This window comes from Petromyzon marinus, unplaced genomic scaffold (assembly GCF_048934315.1).
Source record: "Petromyzon marinus isolate PM22_M1 ecotype Great Lakes invasive population unplaced genomic scaffold, UKy_Petmar_22M1.pri1.0 PM_Scaffold_105, whole genome shotgun sequence".
Taxonomy (NCBI): domain Eukaryota; kingdom Metazoa; phylum Chordata; class Hyperoartia; order Petromyzontiformes; family Petromyzontidae; genus Petromyzon; species Petromyzon marinus.
The window spans coordinates 301,386-309,783 of record NW_027423064.1 but is presented as its reverse complement, the minus strand read 5'-3'; the positions used below and the strand labels follow the sequence as shown (position 1 = coordinate 309,783).

The following is an 8,398-nucleotide window of genomic DNA, read 5'->3' as shown; positions in this document are numbered from 1 at the left end:
TGATCGTGCGACGAGTATCTCTGTCTCTCTTGTCTCTCTAACCCTCTGTCTCTCTGTCTCTCCTAACCCTCTGTCTCTCTGTCTCTCTAACCCTCTGTCTCTCTATCTCTCTGTCTCTCTAACTCTCTGTCTCTCTGTCTCTCTAACCCTCTGTCTCTCTGTCTCTCTAACCCTCTGTCTCTCTATCTCTCTGTCTCTCTAACTCTCTGTCTCTCTCTGTCTCTCTAACCCTCTGTCTCTCTGTCTCTCTAACCCTCTGTCTCTCTATCTCTCTGTCTCTCTAACCCTCTGTCTCTCTAACCCTCTGTCTCTGTCCCCGTGTCTCTCTAACCCTCTGTCTCTGTCCCCGTGTCTCTCTAACCCTCTGTCTCTGTCCCCGTGTCTCTCTAACCCTCTGTCTCTCTGTCTCTCTAACCCTCTGTCTCTGTCCCCGTGTCTCTCTAACCCTCTGTCCCTCTGTCTCTCTGTCCCTGTCCCCCGCGTTGCCCCAGCTCCAGTGAGGGTCCGGTGGACTTTACGCTCGAGTCGGCCTTGGCCTTTGTGGCCGAGCGAGAGGCCGCAGAGACGACCGGCGGTGACGCCGACGCCGCTGCCGGTGACGCCGGTGACGCCGGTGACGCCGGTGACGCCGGTGACGCCGGTGACGCCGGTGACGCCGCTCCGTCTCGTCCTCGGGCGCGACTCCGAGGGCCGTACCTCGCCCGTCTCGAGCTGCTGAGCCGTGCCGGCAATAACCCCGGGCTGGGCGGAGGAGGTCCAACAGACCTCGGTGAGAGCCTCCATCACTCCATCACTCCATCACTCCACTCACTCCATCACTCCATTCACTCCATCACTCCATCACTCCGTCACTCCATCACTCCATCACTCCATCACTCCATCACTCCATCACTCCGTCACTCCGTCACTCCATCACTCCATCACTCCATCACTCCATCACTCCATCACTCCATCACTCCGTCACTCCATCACTCCGTCACTCCGTCACTCCGTCACTCCATCACTCCATCACTCCGTCACTCCGTCACTCCGTCACTCCGTCACTCCGTCACTCCATCACTCCGTCACTCCGTCACTCCATCACTCCATCACTCCGTCACTCCATCACTCCATCACTCCATCACTCCGTCACTCCATCACTCCATCACTCCATCACTCCGTCACTCCGTCACTCCGTCACTCCGTCACTCCGTCACTCCGTCACTCCGTTCACTCCGTCACTCCATCACTCCATCACTCCGTCACTCCGTCACTCCATCACTCCATCACTCCATCACTCCATCACTCCATCACTCCATCACTCCATCACTCCGTCACTCCGTTCACTCCATCACTCCATCACTCCATCACTCCATCACTCCATCACTCCGTTCACTCCGTCACTCCGTCACTCCGTCACTCCGTCACTCCGTTCACTCCGTCACTCCGTCACTCCGTCACTCCGTCACTCCGTCACTCCGTCACTCCGTCACTCCGTCACTCCGTCACTCCGTCACTCCGTCACTCCGTCACTCCGTCACTCCGTCACTCCGTCACTCCATCACTCCATCACTCCATCACTCCGTCACTCCATCACTCCGTCACTCCGTCACTCCGTCACTCCGTCACTCCATCACTCCGTCACTCCGTCACTCCATCACTCCATCACTCTCCATCACTCCATCACTCCATCACTCCATCACTCCATCACTCCATCACTCCGTCACTCCATCACTCCATCACTCCATCACTCCGTCACTCCATCACTCCATCACTCCATCATCACTCCATCACTCCGTCACTCCATCACTCCGTCACTCCATCACTCCATCACTCCATCACTCCACTCACTCCGTCACTCCATCACTCCATCACTCCATCACTCCATCACTCCATCACTCCATCACTCCATCACTCCATCACTCCACTCACTCCATCCTCCACTCACTCCATCATCACTCCATCACTCCGTCACTCCATCACTCCGTCACTCCATCACTCCATCACTCCATCACTCCACTCACTCCGTCACTCCATCACTCCATCACTCCATCACTCCATCACTCCATCACTCCATCACTCCATCACTCCATCACTCCATCACTCCATCACTCCGTTCACTCCATCACTCCATCACTCCATCACTCCGTCACTCCATCACTCCATCACTCCATCACTCCGTCACTCCATCACTCCGTTCACTCCATCACTCCATCACTCCATCACTCCGTCACTCCATCACTCCGTCACTCCGTCACTCCATCACTCCATCACTCCATCACTCCATCACTCCATCACTCCATCACTCCACTCACTCCGTTCACTCCATCACTCCATCACTCCATCACTCCATCACTCCGTCACTCCGTCACTCCATCACTCCATCACTCCATCACTCCATCACTCCGTCACTCCGTCACTCCATCACTCCATCACTCCATCACTCCATCACTCCACTCACTCCGTTCACTCCATCACTCCATCACTCCATCACTCCATCACTCCGTCGCTCCGTCACTCCATCACTCCATCACTCCATCACTCCATCACTCCGTCACTCCACTCACTCCATCACTCCATCACTCCATCACTCCATCACTCCGTCACTCCACTCACTCCATCACTCCGTTCACTCCATCACTCCATCACTCCGTCACTCCGTCACTCCGTCACTCCATCACTCCATCACTCCGTCACTCCGTCACTCCATCACTCCGTCACTCCATCACTCCATCACTCCGTCACTCCGTCACTCCGTCACTCCGTCACTCCGTCACTCCGTCACTCCGTCACTCCGTCACTCCATCACTCCATCACTCCATCACTCCATCACTCCGTCACTCCGTCACTCCATCACTCCATCACTCCGTCACTCCGTCACTCCATCACTCCGTCACTCCGTCACTCCGTCACTCCATCACTCCATCACTCCGTTCACTCCGTTCACTCCGTCACTCCATCACTCCATCACTCCATCACTCCATCACTCCGTCACTCCGTCACTCCGTCACTCCGTCACTCCGTCACTCCGTCACTCCGTTCACTCCGTCACTCCGTCACTCCGTCACTCCGTCACTCCGTCACTCCATCACTCCGTCACTCCATCACTCCATCACTCCATCACTCCATCACTCCATCACTCCGTCACTCCGTCACTCCGTCACTCCGTCACTCCATCACTCCATCACTCCATCACTCCATCACTCCATCACTCCGTTCACTCCATCACTCCATCACTCCATCACTCCACTCACTCCATCACTCCATCACTCCGTCAATCCGTTCACTCCATCACTCCATCACTCCATCACTCCATCACTCCGTTCACTCCGTCACTCCATCACTCCATTCACTCCATCACTCCGTCACTCCGTTCACTCCATCACTCCATCACTCCGTTCACTCCGTTCACTCCGTCACTCCATCACTCCATCACTCCATCACTCCATCACTCCATCACTCCATCACCCCATCACTCCATCACTCCATCACTCCATCACTCCGTCACTCCATCACTCCATCACTCCATTCACTCCACTCACTCCGTTCACTCCATCACTCCATCACTCCATCACTCCATCACCCCATCACTCCATCACTCCATCACTCCATCACTCCATCACTCCGTCACTCCATCACTCCATCACTCCATTCACTCCACTCACTCCGTTCACTCCATCACTCCACTCACTCCATCACTCCGTTCACTCCGTTCACTCCATCACTCCACTCACTCCATCACTCCGTTCACTCCGTCACTCCGTCACTCCGTCACTCCGTCACTCCACTCACTCCATCACTCCATTCACTCCATCACTCCGTCACTCCGTCACTCCATCACTCCATCACTCCATCACTCCATCACTCCGTCACTCCGTCACTCCATCACTCCATCACTCCATCACTCCATCACTCCATCACTCCGTCACTCCATCACTCCATCACTCCATCACTCCGTTCACTCCGTTCACTCCATCACTCCATTCACTCCATCACTCCATCACTCCGTTCACTCCGTCACTCCGTCACTCCATCACTCCGTTCACTCCATCACTCCATCACTCCATCACTCCATCACTCCATCACTCCATCACTCCATTCACTCCGTTCACTCCGTCACTCCACTCACTCCGTTCACTCCGTCACTCCGCTCACTCCACTCACTCCATCACTCCATCACTCCACTCACTCCGTTCACTCCGTTCACTCCGTCACTCCGTCACTCCGTTCACTCCATCACTCCATCACTCCATCACTCCGTCACTCCATCACTCCATCACTCCATCACTCCGTCACTCCACTCACTCCGTCACTCCGTTCACTCCATCACTCCGTCACTCCATCACTCCATCACTCCATCACTCCGTCACTCCATCACTCCGTTCACTCCATCACTCCATCACTCCGTCACTCCGTCACTCCACTCACTCCATCACTCCATTCACTCCATCACTCCATCACTCCGTCACTCCGTCACTCCGTCACTCCATCACTCCATCACTCCATCACTCCGTCACTCCGTCACTCCGTCACTCCGTCACTCCGTCACTCCGTCACTCCATCACTCTATTCACTCCATCACTCCATCACTCCACTCACTCCACTCACTCCATCACTCCATCACTCCATCACTCCATCACTCCGTTCACTCCATCACTCCGTCACTCCACTCACTCCACTCACTCCACTCACTCCATCACTCCGTTCACTCCATCACTCCATCACTCCATCACTCCGTCACTCCATCACTCCACTCACTCCACTCACTCCACTCACTCCATCACTCCGTTCACTCCATCACTCCATCACTCCATCACTCCGTCACTCCGTCACTCCATCACTCCATCACTCCATCACTCCATCACTCCATCACTCCGTCACTCCATCACTCCGTTCACTCCGTCACTCCGTCACTCCGTTCACTCCGTCACTCCATCACTCCATCACTCCTTCACTCCATCACTCCATCACTCCATCACTCCATCACTCCGTCACTCCATCACTCCATCACTCCGTTCACTCCGTCACTCCATCACTCCGTTCACTCCGTCACTCCATCACTCCGTTCACTCCGTTCACTCCGTCACTCCGTCACTCCATCACTCCATCACTCCATCACTCCATCACTCCATCACTCCGTTCACTCCGTCACTCCGTCACTCCATCACTCCGTCACTCCGTCACTCCGTCACTCCGTCACTCCATCACTCCGTCACTCCGTCACTCCGTCACTCCATCACTCCGTCACTCCGTCACTCCATCACTCCATCACTCCATCACTCCGTTCACTCCGTCCCTCCGCTCACTCCGTCACTCCATCACTCCGTTCACTCCATCACTCCGTTCACTCCATCACTCCATCACTCCATTCACTCCGTCACTCCGTCACTCCGTCACTCCATCACTCCATCACTCCGTCACTCCATCACTCCATCACTCCATCACTCCATCACTCCATCACTCCGTCACTCCGTCACTCCATCACTCCGTCACTCCATCACTCCATCACTCCGTCACTCCATCACTCCGTCACTCCATCACTCCGTCACTCCATCACTCCATCACTCCATCACTCCATCACTCCACTCACTCCATCACTCCGTTCACTCCGTCCACTCCATCACTCCATCACTCCATCACTCCGTCACTCCATCACTCCATCACTCCGTCACTCCGTCACTCCGTCACTCCGTCACTCCGTCACTCCGTCACTCCGTCACTCCGTCACTCCGTCACTCCGTCACTCCGTCACTCCGTCACTCCGTCACTCCGTCACTCCGTCACTCCGTCACTCCGCTCACTCCGTCACTCCGTCACTCCGTCACTCCGTCACTCCGTCACTCCGTCACTCCGTCACTCCGTCACTCCGTCACTCCGTTCACTCCGTTCACTCCGTTCACTCCGTTCACTCCGTCCACTCCGTCCACTCCGTCACTCCGTCACTCCGTTCACTCCGTTCACTCCGTCACTCCGCTCACTCCGTCCACTCCGTTCACTCCGTTCACTCCGTCACTCCGCTCACTCCGTCCACTCCGTCCACTCCGTCCACTCCGTCACTCCGTCACTCCGTTCACTCCGTTCACTCCGTTCACTCCGTCACTCCGTTCACTCCGTTCACTCCGTTCACTCCGTCACTCCGTTCACTCCGTTCACTCCGTCACTCCGTTCACTCCGTCCACTCCGTTCACTCCGTTCACTCCGTTCACTCCGTCACTCCGTCCACTCCGTTCACTCCGTCACTCCGTCCACTCCGTTCACTCCGTTCACTCCGTCACTCCGCTCACTCCGTTCACTCCGTCACTCCGCTCGCTCCGTTCGCTCCGTTCGCTCCGTCCGCTCCGTCCACTCCGTTCACTCCGTTCACTCCGTCACTCCTTCACTCCGTCACTCCGTTCACTCCGTTCACTCCGTTCACTCCGTCACTCCGTTCACTCCGTTCACTCCGTTCACTCCGTCACTCCGTTCACTCCGTTCACTCCGTCCACTCCGTTCACTCCGTCACTCCGTCACTCCGTTCACTCCGTCACTCCGTTCACTCCGTTCACTCCGTTCACTCCGTCACTCCGCTCACTCCGTCACTCCGTCACTCCGTCACTCCGTCCACTCCGTCCACTCCGTTCACTCCGTCACTCCGTTCACTCCGTCACTCCGTTCACTCCGTTCACTCCGTCACTCCGTTCACTCCGTTCACTCCGTTCACTCCGTCACTCCGTTCACTCCGTTCACTCCGTCCACTCCGTTCACTCCGTCACTCCGTTCACTCCGTCCACTCCGTCACTCCGTTCACTCCGTCACTCCGTTCACTCCGTCACTCCGTTCACTCCGTCACTCCGTTCACTCCGTCCACTCCGTTCACTCCGTCCACTCCGTCACTCCGCTCACTCCGCTCACTCCGTTCACTCCGTTCACTCCGTCACTCCGTTCACTCCGTTCACTCCGTCACTCCGTTCACTCCGCTCACTCCGTCACTCCGTCCACTCCGTCACTCCGTTCACTCCGTCACTCCGTTCACTCCGTCACTCCGTTCACTCCGTCCACTCCGTCACTCCGTTCACTCCGTCCACTCCGTTCACTCCGTCACTCCGTTCACTCCGTCACTCCGTTCACTCCGTTCACTCCGTCACTCCGTTCACTCCGTCACTCCGTTCACTCCGTTCACTCCGTCACTCCGTTCACTCCGTTCACTCCGTCACTCCGTTCACTCCGTCACTCCGTTCACTCCGTCCACTCCGTCCACTCCGTTCACTCCGTCACTCCGTTCACTCCGTCACTTCGTTCACTCCGTTCACTCCGTCCACTCCGTTCACTCCGTTCACTCCGTCACTCCGTTCACTCCGTCACTCCGTTCACTCCGTTCACTCCGTCACTCCGTTCACTCCGTCACTCCGTTCACTCCGTTCACTCCGTCACTCCGTTCACTCCGTTCACTCCGTTCACTCCGTCACTCCGTTCACTCCGTCACTCCGTTCACTCCGTTCACTCCGTCCACTCCGTTCACTCCGTTCACTCCGTCACTCCGTTCACTCCGTCCACTCCGTTCACTCCGTCACTCCGTCACTCCGTTCACTCCGTTCACTCCGTTCACTCCGTCACTCCGTTCACTCCGTCCACTCCGTTCACTCCGTCACTCCGTCACTCCGTTCACTCCGTTCACTCCGTTCACTCCGTCACTCCGTTCACTCCGTCCACTCCGTCCACTCCGTTCACTCCGTTCACTCCGTCACTCCGTTCACTCCGTCACTCCGTTCACTCCGTTCACTCCGTCCACTCCGTTCACTCCGTCCACTCCGTTCACTCCGTCCACTCCGTTCACTCCGTCACTCCGTCACTCCGTTCACTCCGTCACTCCGTTCACTCCGTCACTCCGTCACTCCGTTCACTCCGTCACTCCGTTCACTCCGTCACTCCGTTCACTCCGTTCACTCCGTCACTCCGTCACTCCGTCTACTCCGTTCACTCCGTCCACTCCGTCCACTCCGTTCACTCCGTCACTCCGTTCACTCCGTCACTCCGTCACTCCGTCCACTCCTTCATTCCGTCACTCCTTCACTCCGTCACTCCGTTCACTCCGTTCACTCCGCTCACTCCGTCCACTCCGTCACTCCGTTCACTCCGTCACTCCGTTCACTCCGTTCACTCCGTCACTCCGTCCACTCCGTCCACTCCGTCACTCCGTTCACTCCGTCACTCCGTCCACTCCGTTCACTCCGTCCACTCCTTCACTCCGTTCACTCCGTCACTCCGTTCACTCCGTCACTCCGTTCACTCCGTCCACTCCGTCCACTCCGTCACTCCGTCACTCCGTTCACTCCGTTCACTCCGTTCACTCCGTTCACTCCGTCACTCCGTTCACTCCGTTCACTCCGTTCACTCCGTCACTCCGTTCACTCCGTCACTCCGTCCACTCCGTCCACTCCGT

The 8,398-nt window shown here is 56.8% G+C and overlaps 1 protein-coding gene across 1 annotated transcript in view; it reads left to right on the top strand.

The window, feature by feature from the left end:
• The first annotated feature begins 471 nt into the window (after positions 1-471).
• LOC116937057 (N-alpha-acetyltransferase 25, NatB auxiliary subunit-like) overlaps positions 472-8,398 on the top strand; it is a 76,153-nt gene continuing 68,226 nt past the window's right edge. The window contains exon 1 of the mRNA XM_076063370.1: positions 472-769. The gene's annotated coding sequence lies outside the window, so the exon portion shown is untranslated. The remainder of the gene's footprint in view (positions 770-8,398) is intronic.